The 16,253-nt window shown below is 36.0% G+C and overlaps 1 long non-coding RNA gene across 1 annotated transcript in view; it reads left to right on the top strand.

Moving 5' to 3' along the window:
* LOC118740567 overlaps positions 1 to 619 on the top strand; it is a 12,301-nt gene extending 11,682 nt beyond the window's left edge. The window contains exon 3 of the long non-coding RNA XR_004993156.1: positions 383 to 619. This is a non-coding gene — a long non-coding RNA (uncharacterized LOC118740567). The remainder of the gene's footprint in view (positions 1 to 382) is intronic.
* Positions 620 to 16,253: the final 15,634 nt, after the last annotated feature.

Raw genomic sequence — 16,253 nt, 5'->3', positions numbered from 1 at the left:
ATTTTGAATAAATACATATACAATTGTGCACTGAAATGTCAAGCCATGTCCTGTTTTATTTAATCTCTTATCTCCCACAGCCTGAGAAATCCGAAACGAGCATCAATGGTGATGACTACGTATCCAGCTCAATCAAGATTTCATTTAACAATTTTTTTTTTAATATTTACAATTCCTTTAATTGCTCATGTGAGGGAATGGTGGCTGACTCGACTTACTGCTGTTGCTTATAGCAAGGGGGCCGGCATGTTTAGGCTTCCATGCTAAACCAAATACTTAAAAGGGTGAACCACCCTAATGTAAAATTGCATAAATGTGCAACGGATGCACTTGAATATAAAACTTCGTTAAGTTTCCCCTCCAAACAGTTTGTTGCTTGGAGGTCAATCTTAACTGCTCAAGATTAAGCTCGGTCACTTCTATCGAGCACTTCGACCACACCGGAAGCGATCCAGCCACTACTCCTGCGTATTTCTCAAGGTAATATTGTATACCAAAAATCACAATACACATTTCACCAATTTGACTAATAAAGCCACTTTGTTATATATATTGAATTAATCCGTGGTGTTTGCCTTTGATTATTTCGTTTCAAAATTAAACCCTTGGTGCAACTACGAGCGACATTGCCCCAAGGCGTTTTCAGACTTAGTTTCCTAATGTGTCTGCTGATACGTTAAAAGGAGCAGCCTTGCAAACAGCCTTTTGACGCGCTCTTTATTGAGTTCTCCCCTCCACTTCACTACTGACAATATCAAGAATACCAACAATGAAGCCAATCAAAGAAGAAGTTTAAACATGGCCAAATAAAGCCAACATCGTAAAAGCTCTTTCAATTTTCATTTTGATGAATAAAGTTAATTAAAGGTTCTCTCAGTTGTATGTATTTTCCTCTAAAAAAAATTCAATACCAGTTATCGATCTGAAAAGTACTTACTTTTTTCATTATTCATTATATTTTTGTTAATTTTTTATTTACTTAAATATGATATGTAGTTCAAAAATAACCAAAAACAACATCACACAAAACCGATTCCAATACTACACACACAGACAACGAATTTAACCAACTGCTAAACAAAGGTCGTTCGTTTTGTTTTATTTGATTTGAAGTTTTCTTTATCAAATACCAAGGACAAAAAGGAAATTCCTTTTTGCCACTAAAACTGATGAAATTACCCATAGTGCACAGATATGCTGTAAAAAGCTTAAACATATTTATGTTTCTTCTGTTTCATGTATCATTTTTACAGTTTTTGTTGTCATAGTAACATTATAACATAGTAACATATGTCGTAACAACAAAAACATACCTGTTTTTCTTTTTACTTCAAGTTTACACTAATTTTAACATCCATAATTAGCATAAATTTGTAAAGATTTATGGCGACATCGGAAAAATAAACAGCATAAATTTCAAGAAAAAATTCAAAGAATTTACATTAATGGGACTGTACATACATATGTACATAGGGAAACCTAACCGCCAGAAAGACATAAGCGAAATTTTTTCAAGATTTTATTTTTGATGCAGAAATGTTCCTAGATTATCCAGATGCATTTCTGCATCGAAAATTAAATTTTGGAAAAAACTTCGATTACGTCTTTTTGGCGTTTAGGGCTCGATATGGACTAGCATAAGCTTACACTTGTACATTTACGCAGAAAATGTATAAAAATATACTCGCGTGTTCATTGAGTTTACCTAAATAAAAACCTAATTATATAAATTTATTCATAAGGAATAAGGTTGACAAAACTGTGCTATTTTAATTGCATTTAAATTGTTTGTTGCTAAGGAGATTACAGGCAATTTATTACATACTTATGTAGTACAACATGCATTTCAATTTAATTGACTTAAAAAGGATTCCAATCAAAAGCTGAGTGCTCCTGAGAATGTTTCTTAAAATGCCGAAAAATGTAAAGGAAATATTTTATCTCTTCTCTTATACCATTAGCAAATATAGTGAACTACTAAAGAGCCATACATACAAATGTTGCTTTTACATCTATTGTCCTTTTTCGTCAATTAACACAATTCATTTAATTTTGAGAAATAATGCTTATGCTGCAGTAGTTTCAAATAAAAAGTGCCAAAGAAATGAACTCATTTGCAGAGCATCCGTTTCCAAACCATTTAACATGTCATAGTGAAAGCGGAAAGCGAAAGAGAGGTGGGCTAACGGACGAACCTGTCACAATTCTTGTGGTTGTTGTATGTATATATATAACTGCGCGACATCTCAAGGAGAAATTTTGTACACATTGATGCTCGTTGATGGAAAGCTTTATAATTTAAGCGAGTGGTTGTTGAATAAACTGAATATATGTAAGTTACAGAAGTTCGCTATAAATAGTTAGAAAAGCTTAAAGCTTTTGCGGAATTTCAATAGAGGACAGTGTTACCTGACTGTTTACTAAACAAACAAAAAAACGAAATTTGATGTTTCGGTCACAATACAAACTCCCTCAATGTTTCATTTAATTCGGTTTGTATAAGACGCAGGATGAAATATTCACCCTTTTACTAATATGCATAAAAATAATCCACTATCTGTGGATTGTATGCATGTCTTCCCACCAAAAAAGAGGCCAAGACGAACTAAACATTTTGAAGTCTCTAAGTAATCCGTATTCGCTTATATCATGAAGCAGACTTGATTTTGAATATTTTTTTTTTTAATTTTTATTTAAAATCAAACAACCAGTAAAGTTAACCCCAGATGTTCAATGTGGACGATTGTGTTTTACAAAAAGCTCTTTTTCATTTCACAAGTTAAAGCTGGGTTATGCAAGACTTGGATTTGACTTGACTTAACTAGAAACTTAGAAACCGTTATTCAGTGTGTCACGTACACGTAAAATTGCAAACTTTTAATTAGCTTGGTTTGAAAATAGATAAAAATTTACAATTAAAATAAATGTATTTACGCGTAAAAAATTTGGATTTTTTCCTGTTTTTATTTGAATTGAATTAAATATCGATTGAATTAAATTTATACAAAAAATTATATTTGTGTGGCATATTTGTAGGGATTTTATAAAAAACATGAAATGGCAGCATGATTCTCTCACGGCTCTCTTTGCACTTATAAATTTAAAATAGAAATCAAAAATCTATAGTTCTCCAAGTTTCTAAGTGAAGTTGTCTTTTGGGTAACTACCCAGTGGAAAAATGCAATGTATAGTAATCGAAAAAACAACCAGTAAAACCAGAGCAGAGAACGTCTATAAATCAGAAGGCGCATTTTCTGTAACCGTTTTTGTTGCGCAAAAATTTTGGGGTGCAGTCGGCCAAATGCACCACACGTCGACGAGTGCACCGCTCGACCGACGGTGTCGGTAGAGAAGTGTCGGCTGCCACCATACCAAAAATTTTTCCGTGCCACCACACTTTGAGCAAATTTACCATAGTTCAAAGCAAAATGAAAAAATAAGAACGAAAATGGAAAGAGGAACAGAAATATAATAAGCACTAGGCAGAGGGGATGCTTGCGGAGGCAGGCGCGTGATTGTGTCGGATCAAAACAAACTCTAAAATAACAAGTAAGAAAGTCTAAGTTCGGGCGGAGCCGAACATTAAATACCCGGCGCAAGTATTAAATATATGTTTTCCAAATTTCCGAAAGCTACCGCTACATGATAAGCCGGGGTGTATACATTTTAAGTAAATTAGCGTCCTTAAATTTCGAAATATTGCAGTTTCAAGCATATCTGAAATTTACCGTTATATGAAAAGCGGCCTCAATTTTAGTCCGATTTCAACAATTTTTAACGGTTTGCTTTTATGTGGCAAGCACAATAACCACACCGAGTTTGGTACAAATTGGTAGAACGGTTAGCGAGATACATATATGTGATCACAACTGGGCGGTGCTACGCCCATTTTCCAAAATTTTGTCATAAACGTATTTCTTGGTAAAGAATTGTTGCAATCATCAATTTTGAATAAATTAGCTTCAATATTTACTGATTTATCGAAGATTTTGTATTTCTCGAAATTACCGTTATATGGGATGTGGGCGTGGTTATTGTTCGATTTTAGAAATTTTCGGCCAGTTGGTATGCTGTATCAGGACCAACAACTGTGCCAAGTTTGGAAGAAATTGGTGTAGCGGTTACCAAGATATACACATGTAACCATAAGTGGGCGTGGCTACGCCCATTTACCAAAATTTTGTAATATTCTTATTTTTCGTCTAAAACTCATTGCAAATATCAATTTTGAGTGAATTATCTTCAGTAGTTACTAAAATATCGCAGTTTTTCTGAAAATTACCGTTATATGGGAGGTAGGCGTGGTTATTGTCCGATTTTTTAAATTTTCAGCCATTTAGTAAGCTGTACTAAGGCCAACAACTGTGCTAAGCTTGGAAGAAATTGGTGCAGCGGTTACCAAGATATACACATGTAACCATAAGTGGGCGTGGCTACGCCCATTTTCCAAAAATTTATAATATTCATGTTTTCCGTCTGAAACTCATTTTAAGTATCAATTTTGAGTGAATTATCTTCAGTAGTTACTAAAATATCGCAGTTTTCGTATTTCTTAAAATTACCGTTATATGGGAGGTAGGCGTGGTTATTATCCGATTTCGCCCATTTTCAATACCATCTGTCCCACGCCCAAAAGAAGTTCACGTACCAAGTTTCGTTAAGATATCTCAATTTTTACTCGAGTTATCGTGTGCACAGACGGACGGACGGACGGACGGACGGACAGACAGTCACCGCTTAATCGAATTCTCTTTTTATTCTGATCATTTATGTATACATTTGTCTATATCTATCTCGATTCGTTTTGCCTGTTACAAACAACCGTTATGTGAACAAAGTTATAATACCCTTGTGCACAAGTGCGCTCGGGTATAAAAATGGAAGTCAGAACGAGAAGTGTAGAGTAAGAAGCGGGAAACGGGGAAAGGAGCGGGTTTTTGTACATTTGCTTGCTTGCCGAAAATATGATATTTGCGTGAAATCGATTTGCTGATTGTTGCAAATTGATTTTTGCAAACATGTATGAATTTTTCTATTTCAGCTAAGTTCATAAGATTTTCTAAGGCATTTTTTCGACTTTTTTCCGCGATTGTCTAAAGTCATGTAAAATGGACCATTTTATAAAAACTATTTTATTATAATTTATTTAAACATACATATGTATTTATGAATATATTTACATTTATTATTTATTTATTTCTTTTATAATTTTATTTGATATTTTAATATAATTTAATATTAAGCCAAATTCAGTTGTTATTGTTAAATACATATACATATTAATATAATAAAGAAATTTTAATAAAATCTTTTTAATTTTGGAAAAATTTTTGATATCTTTTGATAGGTATCTGATGGCATTTTTCTTTATGCATACGAGCGAAAAAGCATTTACGCACATATATTCTTTGGTACGTAAATGTAGATATGTCAACGAAAATTAAAAAATTTTGGATATTCGTACTTGCAAAATCGGTAGTAACATGTACTAGCCAGTAGCCAGTAAGATGCATGAATTTCAATAAGTGCTGTGGCATAGTTGGTTGATGCGTGGCGATAAACGATACCTTGCTGCCGTTGTTGTCAGGGTTTATATCCTACCCGAAGCGGTTGTTTTTTATGAATTTATTTCTAAAATAGAATAAAGAATAATTTGGTGGTTGAAATGAATTTTTTGCATTTCAACCGCCATCGAAGTTATTGAAGAAGAAGAAGATTCGTATACAAGACGGGGGAAACGAAAGCGAAGTGATTTTGCGCACGCTTCTTACTCGACACTTGTCGAAAATTTTTGCGCAACAAAAACGGTCACAGAAAATACGCATTCTCATTTATAGACGTTCTCTGGTAATACGATGTAAATCCACACATCGTAAATATCCAGCAGCAAATATTCAAGTCGATAACCTTATAAATCATAAATATAAATTTTGATACCTTTCTCAAAGCATATCTGATATACGAGTAAGTAAGCACTCAAACTTATCCATATGTAATTAGATATAAAGGAAGACAAAGGGAAAGGAATGACGAGCATTCATCAAATAATTTGCTAGTTGCCTCATTTGTTGGTATCCAAATGAATAGGTGTTATCAGTTTTGCACAAGCAAATTTGCACATCAATGAATAGAATTTATTATGCAATACATAGTTACAAATCGCTTTATAATTCGATGATTTGATTATCACCTTTTTAGTTACGAGTACCGAGCACGCAAGACGGTGAAAAAATAACTTGGTTAATTTTTACCTGATGTGACTGCACTGCTACAAAGCATTTAAACAATTGCAGGTTATTTATTTGTTTAACACATGGCATTACTGCCTGAAATGTTATTTCAATTTCAAGTTTGGTGAAGTTGGTGAACACACAGAGGTACAAGGGCCACTAAAAGTGCTTATGCTTGGTTTCTGCTTAACTCCAACAGAACGGCATCCCGCAGCTTAGTAGTTGAGCAGATATTTGGAGAATTGATGAATTTTGAGCACAGTGAGGACGGGTTCGAAAGTGACGATAATAGCATTGCCGGCCCCGATTTTGAGCCGGAGAAGAATGTAAGTTTAAACTTTGATACCGATTTCGAGCAGGACGATGGACACAATGAAATCGAATACAATAACTCTGATAGTGATTTAGAGTAAACATCCGTATTTGCAAATGCTACTCAGCCTAGCTCATCACGTCGCATTAAACTAAAGCATGTTGTCTGGAAGAAAAAAAGTGTTCAACTAAATGAACATCACCTTCGATACACAGGAAGGGAATTTTGGATCCAGTTTTTTCAAAAAATATTTCCCCAATAATTATTCCTGAATATCGCTGAGCAAGAATTTTTATGTGTCCGGAATCAACATCCAGCAATTTATTGAAGTAACGTATATAATGTCTTTGGTACATCTCCCAAGAGTGACGAAACATTGGAATTATGAAATCGGAACACCTTTCATGAAGGAAACGATGCCAGCGAGCAAATTTGAAAATATCAAGCAATTTTTAATTTTAAATGACAATTACAAGATGCTTCCTCGTGAGCATCCCAACGCGGATAGGCTGTTTAAGATCCGACCAATACTGACAAAATTGAACGAAACATGTATGCGAATTCCGCTAAAGAGTTAGCTTTGTGTGGATGAACAAATTTGCTCAACGAAAGCAAGGAATAACTTGAAAAGTTATAATCCCAAAAAGCCGAAGAAATTGGTATATAAAGCATTTGTACTTTGCGACACTAGCGTTTTCGCATACAATTTTGAAGTAGAATCTGGATGTGAAAATATTATAGAGCCCGGAGAGCCAAATTTGGGTGCTGCCTCAAACGTTTTAATGAGCCTAACCAAAAATATTCTGAGGAATCAAAACTATAGGCTTTATTTTGACAGCTCTTTTACGTCGTTGCCACTGATAGAATATTTGGCCAAGGAAGGCATCCTCAGCTTAGTAACAATACGTCGAAATAGAATACCTCACCGTAATTTGCCGACAGAGAAAGATATTTCTAGGAAGGGTCGTGGGCACTCCGTCGAATATGTTGCAAATGTGGAAGGAATAGATGTAGCTTTCGTTGTTTGGAAGGACAACAAATATGTTAATCTAGCATCTAGTTTTGCTGGTGAGCTACCGAAATCCGAAGTAAGGCCAACAAAAAATATATTACCATTGAAAGACCTTACATGGTGAGCGAGTATAATCGTCACATGGGTGGGGTCGATCTCAGTGACAGCATCGTGGGCCGCTATAAAATATTGTTAAGAAGTAAAAGAAGGCAATTTCGCATGTTTTACCCCTTGTTAGATCTTGCAATATCTAATGCTTGGCTGTTATACAAAAGAGTTCGCAAAGAAAAGAAGGTGCAGGACAATCAATTGTCATCAGCTGATTTTCTTTTGGAGGTTGCTAAGGTCCTGTGCAAATTAGGTACAAAGACAACCATAAAACGCCAAGGTGGAATATAAGGGGATATTCAAGCGAAAAAGGATAAGGGTCCTGCTCAACATATTCCTCCAATTGCAGTTAGGCAAGACCAAGTTGGACACTGGCCAGTATGGGTCGAGAAGAAAATCTGTTGCAAGCGCCCAGGATGTAGTGGAGTGTCACAAACGGTATTTGAAAAATATATATCTGTCACACTCCCTTTGTGGCTGTTACCTCCCCAAATAAAAGAAAAATCTTGAAAACTACTTACTAAAATCTATTAGAATCCATGTGATTTTAATTTTTTCATTTAGTTGAGTTATGAAGGGCTAAGCATTAAGTGATACAAATTTAATGTCAAAAGTGACCACTAAATAAACCCGTAACATCCGTTAGAAAAATAAGCATTACTTTCTTTCTCAGTTAAAATTTGGTATGTTAGAAGAAGAAAACTTCAAACACCTTTCACCGAAATTTATTTGAACAAATCAAGTAAAAGGTCTGACATTTTAAGAAAAAGCATTTACTTGAGTTTTATGTATACGTCCCATCAGCGAACGAATTGGCATAATCCGTATTAAGGCTAAGGTATTCCTTGACCAAGGAACGAATAACCAAATTGTTGACGCTGTGACAAATAATATGCTTCAAGCGTTCTACCTAGTTTCAGCTAAGGTCCGCATACGCCTCCGTCGAGAACATGAGTTGGGTGGCCATACATACATATGTACGTTGGACGTCGAAAAGCAGCAGTCTAATCTGCATACCAAAAAGAAAATTGCCCCTTGCGAAACTATCCAGCGTTACTAGGAGAAGAGAAGCCAAGGTGTATTTATTTTAAAGATCCCCAAGAGCTTTTGATTCCAATCGACGGAAATGCAACGCAAAAGATCTATCAGAAAATAAGACGAGAATGGAAGTCTGATAACAGATGTCAAGAGTAAACTTGAGACAAGAATATCACACTTCTCGCCTATCTTGAATAGCGACGCAGGCGCGCTTGATAAAGGAGAACCCACTCGAATATATAGGAATGAAGGTCATGTACTTCCACGCGACCAAAACATGGTAAGAACAACAGTAAGAGTCCCCAGAGTTGATAGCCCCAAATCTGTTGACTTTGAGAGGAAATTAAAAACAGAATTTTTCAGAAAGGCAACTAGGAGTACCTCTCTTATGGAGAGACATATACAAAAGAGCTTAGCAAGGCTAAAGCTCTCGGTACCCATGGAAGCATACCCGAGTGAATTGATAGACTTAGCGTCCTGGCGGAGCACAATGTTATCGACCCAATTTGGGTACCAGGTCACCTAGCAGTTGTTGGTAATGAGGAAGCGCACCGACTAGCCGGAACGGTGGCCGCCTCGTTGCCTATGGGGCCTAAGTTCTTTCTTGCGATCTAGCACAATCAAGGAATAGCTCAGCAAGGAGAGGAACATACTCAGAGATCAACACTGGAGTAACGCCGCAGCTCTTTTTATTTTTCTTTTTTTTTAGACGCAGGGCAATCATAAACTTCCCGTAAACGAGGTTAAGTATTTATTTATTTATTTACATCTGCTTCGTGAGAGCGAGGCGGTTGCGAAAAAACGGGAGAGGTACCAATGCCAATTATGGCCAAGGGAAGAACTTATACAATCGTTAACACCTAGAAATAGTCTCATATATCTAGTCTCTCTAGGGTTAGATGATGCATTGTGAATGGTTGAGGGCATAATAGATCTCTTGATCGCTTCTTAAAACAACAAAGCTCCCGAATTGGGTGTGAGTTTTTCGAAGCCATCGGCGATGAACTGCTAGGTTAGGTGACGGATTTTAAGCAGAATTTAGTCTACTCCCGAAAATTTGAATATTTTCCTTTGGTATGAACCCCTCCGCGCTGTTCAAGACTAAATTTTAGTGCAACTTCTTCAATCCCATAATGGAAAGCGTAATATGAGCTGACATTCAAGCCTGCAGCAAAACCACGATACTGCTTATAGGCCTCAACACCAGAACCGCAGGAAAAATAGGTCGATCAAACGGCGAACAAGAACACGCTTGGAGATCAATCGAAAAATAAATCTTGCCAGTTGCTACTTTGGATTGTATCCTCTCTTGGCGGGCAAAATTCACGTTCTAAGAACCACTCAGCATGTGCATCTTTTATGCGGCGCACAAATGTATACTATGTCGAACAAAGACGAGAACGGTTTGCAGGCTTTCGATAAAACTAGTGTATGGAGGATCTATGACCCTGTATGTATGGACGACGGGTACTGAAGGAGATGAAATGAAGCTTTAGAATATTTCTTTTTTAAATGAAATTTGTGTCCCAATTTTAGTTAGGTAAGATAAAGAAAAATTTTATTTTTTATTTTTATACCTTCTGATTGAAATTCTAAATTTATTATTTACTAAACTCTACCGCGAGATAGCAAAGTTCGGCCATACCTTTGCTAAATATGTGCGCAAACAAACAAAGTTAAAACGCAACTATAACAGCTTCAAGTTGGTTTGTTTGTCTAACACTTTTGTTTTTCGGCTTACTAAAATCCAAGCAAATACAAACGGATGCGGATAAAGTAACCAGTAGATTCAGAAATACATATGCATGAACACTAGACTGGGTCGTAGAAATAAGTTTGCAACTACGCCCACTAGTTTTAAAGCTTACTTTGCCAGAATTTTAGGGTCATACAAATTTTCGTCGATGGCGAGTCCAAAAATCAGCCAAAATTAATTTTGAAGTAAAACTTCTTTAGCGACAATTGGTTGTTTGGGAGTACATTGGCAAATAGAACGGAAATTGCGCACGGAAGTGGCACACGAAAATGGTTGGGATGGAAACAAGTGCTTCTTAAATGTATGCACATGGCATTAATTTAACATAAACGTGCCAATAAAAGGTTAAAGAATAAGACTTAAAGACCAATACAAGATAAAAAAGTAAAGGTGAGTATTTACGTACATAGACGAAGAAAAGGATAAAGGCAAAGGTAAAAATATAAACAAAAACAAAGATGCGTAAAGATAAAGGTAAATTTAAGCACTTTACTGATATAAGGGCAAAGTTGGAGGGGAATATGTAGATGAAGAAAATATCAAACATCAACGGGACAAAATGTTGAAGAGTAAAAATTTGAGTAAAATATAAACATAACATAAAACAGTACTCAGTAGAGAATTATATTTTCAAGCAAGTATGACACTTTGCAATCGAGTAATCAATAAATAGTTTTGGCTGAGTTTAGGACTCGCGTTGAAAGAAAATTTGAATAACCCTGAAATCCTCGCAAAGTAAGCTATCAAACTAGTGTGGGTAATTATAAAATTTTTTCTATTGTATGGGGATCGACCCGGTGTAATGCACACTTACATAGATACATATGTATATACTAGTATATGGCTACTTTTAGGTGAATATAAATCTTACTGTTTTTGCATCTTTGACATGTTGACCCAGGTCGGTGCACCTTTTACCCGCACCTACCACCAGCACAAGTGCCACTTTTAACCAACAACTAGCAAATAGCAGGCTTAAGAGCAAATAGCGGAAATATAGAAACAGGCACACAGACATACCCTGCAGGGAAACCACGGACTAGTGAATCAAATTTTTAAGTTCCATACTAGATCTTTATCGCCAAGAACGAACCAGTCCGATTGTAACTAGATCCCTAACAGTTCAAATGTGCGAAATGTGGTACTTAAAAAAAAAAAACTATTTTATTTCACTTTTTTCATTAGAAATCCATGCATATCTAAGGTGACGAATTTATAACTGGTTTGAAACAAAAGTTTGTGATAACATTTTAACATCTTGGGACCATCTGGAATCTAACCAATAACAGCGAGCACCTCTGCAAAGTCAGCTACAGCCAAAGGTACATTTCTTACAATCATTCAAACAAATTTGCTTATAAATTGAAAAAACATTTCCTTGAGAATAATTTTAAATCGCACACACGGAAGAACCGTAAAGATTGAAAAATCATAATACTTTTTTCTTTCGTCTTTCGATTTTAGAACTGGTTCGAAACTATAGAAATAAGGACTAGTTCGGAACTATCGAAAAAGGGATGCAGCGGGGGCAATTGACACTTCCTAGGACATCGCCATATTAAATTCGCTAGTTGTTTGTATGCAAAAGACAATTATCGCGAACCAGTACTGGGTATAAATGGACTAGAAGCGCACCAGTTCTGAACTAGAGATTTTCCCACAGGGTATTTACATACATAAAAGGGGCTACGTACGCACGAAAATTCTATTTGAAAAATACAAAAGGCTATATATTTACGCATGTAACGATCAGACGAACTTTATGCAACAAACAGCAAAAACAATAGCAAACTGTAGCAAAAAGTTCAGCAACAAAAACAATTGCCTACTTTTCTGAGTTCGACATGCAACGTGTTTGTAGGCAAGGTACCGCACACATACAAATAAGTAGTCCTGATGATTCTCTCTCTACATACACACCAAGAAAGCAAATGAAAACGCATGCAGAGCAAGAAACGGGGTGAAGGGTGTGAGTGAGGCAAAAAAATTCCACGAAAAAGTTGGGAAGTAGATTCATGTTGGCCTAAAGGGCAACCGACCGCAGACACATTGTCTGCACTATTTGTTTAAAAAGTTTGGCATAAACTTTATGCATATCAATGCTAGAGCAGCATATGCTGGTATTGCATACGATTTGTCGAATGCTACATAATGCTGAAGTACTCGCGCATAACTCGATACATACACACCCATACGCAAGCGTACGATTGTTGGCGTCGAAGTAGCAACACTATATGTAGTTACGCACACACCTTTCTGAGTACATATGTATATCAAACGCATGCACATTAGGGTGGTTCAAAACAAGTAAAGTCGGAATTTTAATGCTCTTACCCCCTAGGATTGTTCTATATCGAAAAAATATACCCTTATTTTTTATTTTAAAATCAAAAAATATTTAGTGAGTGCTCAAAGCGCTGAAAGTGAGAGCATAAAAATTGCCACTTTACTTTCTCACATGGATTTTTGGGTCACCCTAATGCACATACATACATACGTAAATTTATTTAGTTTTTAATCGGGGTGTGAGGGTGTAAGTTTATGGCCCCGGGTATGTAGTGTTCACATAGTTACTTTCACGCCATAGCAGCTGATGAATTTTACGAATTTGCATGCTAATGAATTGCATAATATGTTGCAGGCGAAGCGATAACTTATTGTTCTGACCGACCGACCGACTGAGCGGATGTTGAGGCGGTAGCGGAAACGGATATGCACCACTACTGGTTTACCTTATGTTATGTCTGCGTATATTTACATACTTACACAGATGAGTGCATATAAAGTGATACAACTTTCCCGCAAACATATTCTGAGCGTTCAGAATATATGAGTCCGAAGGGAGTCCTAGGTAGGTAAGAAATATGACTTTCAAAAACCAAAATTTTTTTACTCTTATATGGATCTTTTAGGACTCATATATGATCCAAGTTATGAGCCAGCACGTTGTGCCAATATAAAAACAATAAAGATTTGAAATTTATATCCAAACTTGTTTATACAGAAATTGAAAATAATTAGAAAACAATAAATGAACAAAATTTAGCTGTAGCTGCATGTTGGAATGTGTATATGCACGTAAGTATGTATGCATGTTATTTGAAAGGAATTTTCGCTGAATGCTTTTGCAAATAAAGTGCGTTCAATAAGACTCAAAGAACAACCCAAAATAAGAGTCCGAATTTAGTAATTTATGAGGCTGATTAGAGGCTCGAAAAGAGTCTGAAATGATTCATATATGAGGCCAATAATTGTTTTAAAAGAGTCCAAAATGAGCCGTATATTAGGCCAATAAGAGTCCAATTTGACTCATATTGAGGCTCATTTGTTGTATGAATTTAAGCTCATATAAGTCGACCTTCGGAGAAAGGGAAACACCCTCATATCGGACTCTTAAATGAGCTCATTATGAGCATAATGGCTCCGAAATAGGACTCCTTAAAGACTCATTTATGACTCCAAATGTTTGCTGGGTTTATTCCATAGCGAGGCAAATATGCTTAAAATATTTGTGTGCATATGTATGTCTCGGTAAAAGTATTATGAAATCTGTGTGTACTCACATGTATACGGTATACAGTATACCGGATATTAATACAATGCAATGCGTACAGAACGGTTGCGCGCAGGGGACGATTGCGCATCAGCTGCCATGGCCTCGGCTTCTTTATAATCTTATATGTGTACTGTATCAGTATTACTAATAATGTGAAATATTCCCGATTGGCAGGCGATGAATTTCAGTTCGTTAATTCTATTTTATGTGTTCTTATATATTGATGTATGTGCTCCAGTACAGGGTGGTTCAAATAAGATCTCCAATGGTGAAACGAGTAGAACTTTTGTAAAAATGATTTTTGAAGTGAAACTACTTTAGCGGCGGTTGGTTACAAGAATGAAAGTAAAGGTAAAGAAAAGGATAAAGGCAAAGGTAAAAATAAAAAAAGATGCGTAAATATAAATGAAAACCAAGGTAAATTTAAACACTTTACATATATAAGGGCAAAGGTGAAAAGGGAAATATGTAGATGAAGGAAATGATAAGTCTAAGTTCGGGCGGAGCCGAACATTAAATACCCGGCGCAAATATTAACAAGTAAGAAAGTCTAAGTTCGGGCGGAGCCGAACATTAAATACCCGGCGCAAATATTAAATATATGATTTTCACCTTTCCGAAAGCTACCGCTACATGGTAAGCCCAGGTGTATCAATTTTGTAAATTAGCGTCCTTAAATTTCAAAATATTGACGTTTAAAGCATTTCTAAAATTTACCGTTACATGAAAAGCCATAATTTTAGTCCGATTTCAATAATTTTCATCGCTTTGCTTTTATGTAGCAAGCACAATAAAAATACCGAGTTTGGTACAAATTGGTAGAACGGTTACCGAGATACATATATGTGATCATAAGTGGGCGGTGCCACGCCCATTTTTCAAAATTTTATTATAGACGTATTTCCTGGTAATGAATTGTTGCAAGCATCAATTTTGAATAAATTGGCTTTAATATTTACTGATTTGTCGAAGATTTCGTATTTCTCCAAATTACCGTTATATGAGATGTGGGCGTGGTTATTGTCCGATTTTGCCCATTTTCAATACCATCCGTCCTACGCCCGAAAGAAGTACACGTACCAAGTTTCGTTATGATATCTTAATTTTTACTCGAGTTATCGTGTGCGCAGACGGACAGACGGACGGACGGACAGACAGTCACCGCTTAATCGATTTCTCTTTTCATCCTGATCATTTATGTATACATTTGTCTATATCTATCTCGATACGTTTTGCCTGTTACAAACAACCGTTATGTGAACAAAGTTATAATACCCTTATGCACAAGTGCGCTCGGGTATAAATATATGATTTTCACCTTACGAAAGCTACCGCTACATGGTAAGCCGGGGTGTATCAATTTTGAGTAAATTAGCGTCCTAAAATTTCAAAATATTGACGTTTCAAGCATTTATAAAATTTACCGTTATATGAAAAGCCATAATTTTAGTCCGATTTCAATAATTTTCATCGTTTTGCTTTTATGTAGCAAGCACAATAAAAATACCGAGTTTGGTACAAATTGGTAGAACGGTTACCGAGATACATATATGTGGTCATAAGTGGGCGGTGCCACGCCCATTTTTCAAAATTTAATTATAGACGTATTTCCTGGTAAGGAATTGTTGCAAGCATAAATTTTGAATAAATTGGCTTTAATATTTACTGATTTATCGAAGATTTCGTATTTCTCCAAATTACCGTTATATGAGATGTGGGCGTGGTTATTATCCGATTTTAAAAATTTTCTGCCATTTGGTATCCTGTACCAAGGCCAATAACTGTGCCAAGCTTGGAAGAAATCGGTGCAGCGGTTGCCAAGATATACACATGTAACCATAAGTGGGCGTGGTTACGCCCATTTTTAAAAAATTTATAACATTCTTATTTTTCGTCTAAAAGTTATTGTAAATATCAATTTTGAGTTAATAATCTTCAGTAGTTACTAAAATATCGCAGTTTTCGTATTTCTGAAATTTACCGTTATATGGGAGGTAGGCGTGGTTATTGTCCGATTTTGCCCATTTTCAATACCATCCGTCCTACGCCCGAAAGAAGTACACGTACCAAGTTTCGTTACGATATCTTAATTTTTATTCGGGTTATCGTGTGCACAGACGGACCGACAGACGGACGGACGGACGGACAGACAGTCACCGCTCTTTTCATCCTGATCATTTATGTATACATTTTTCTATATCTATCTCGATTCGTTTTGCCTGTTACAAACAACCGTTATG

Source organism: Rhagoletis pomonella, unplaced genomic scaffold (genome assembly GCF_013731165.1).
Source record: "Rhagoletis pomonella isolate Grant_MI unplaced genomic scaffold, Rhpom_1.0 Rhpom_scaffold_00006, whole genome shotgun sequence".
Taxonomy (NCBI): Eukaryota; Metazoa; Arthropoda; class Insecta; order Diptera; family Tephritidae; genus Rhagoletis; species Rhagoletis pomonella.
The sequence above is the reverse complement of the archived record's forward strand: the minus strand, read 5'-3'. Positions and strand labels throughout refer to the sequence as shown.